The 895-nt window shown below is 51.7% G+C and overlaps 1 protein-coding gene across 1 annotated transcript in view; it reads left to right on the forward strand.

Annotated features, from left to right (window-relative positions):
• The window catches only part of VOLCADRAFT_89237 (uncharacterized protein), a gene marked incomplete at both ends in the record, with an annotated part of 11,267 nt that overhangs the window by 3,351 nt on the left and 7,021 nt on the right, over positions 1 to 895 (forward strand). The window lies entirely within an intron of this gene.

Below are 895 nucleotides of genomic sequence, written 5' to 3' on the forward strand. Positions count from 1 at the left end.
GGAGCCCTCTCTTGCTGGTGAAGGGGAGCCCATCCAGTTATGATACCTGCAAAGCGAAACCCCTTTACCTTGGAACACACGCGGATCACCCCCTTGGCTGAACTGATCCCAGTCACTTAAAAGGAACGCAGATAACCTCTCCAGAACCTCACCCACTCGAATCAACTGAGACGAGTATACATCTACCTTCTGAGAAACGGAGTCACACGCCGGCCACTCATGGCCCAACCAACGCAAAATGATAAGCACTTTAGACGACCAGCAATCCACTTTGAGATCAGACAGAAGAGCCAGACGGAGATCATCTACTAACACGTCATGATAGACCGACCCACGGGACTTGACTATCTTATTCCAGAAACACAACGCAAGGCGTAACCAAAAGTACTGCAAAGGCAACTGAGACAGCTCCCTGTACAACAGCTTGTAAGGTACCTGCTTGAGCCCAGCACAACGTAAACAGAAGTCACGCTGGACCTGGACCATACCATCTTCCAAAGCCAAATCAAAATATGACTTACCAGCGGGTAAAACACCTTTACCTAACCGCAGGACGGAGACAATCCTATCAGGACCCCAGACCTCAGCACCATAACAGAGAACCGAACGGACCTGGGTGTCGAACGCTTGAAGCCGAACGGCAGGAGCCCACACCCTGTTCTCATCCAACCGATTACTAAGACCGAACATAGCCCGTCGCCCTGCTTCCAAAAGTTCGTTGACACAACTCGCAAACGGGGACGCAGGGCCCCAATAGAGACCCAAGTACCTAACGCGACCACACCAGCTAATAGGACTAGGAACAAGTAAACTACCAACCATGGGTGGGTGCCAAAGCGACCCATCAGTACGGAGAGGAAGCATGAGCCTCACCCCCTCAAACGCCCTCTTAACG

The sequence above is a fragment of the Volvox carteri genome (genome assembly GCF_000143455.1).
Source record: "Volvox carteri f. nagariensis unplaced genomic scaffold VOLCAscaffold_11, whole genome shotgun sequence".
Taxonomy (NCBI): domain Eukaryota; kingdom Viridiplantae; phylum Chlorophyta; class Chlorophyceae; order Chlamydomonadales; family Volvocaceae; genus Volvox; species Volvox carteri.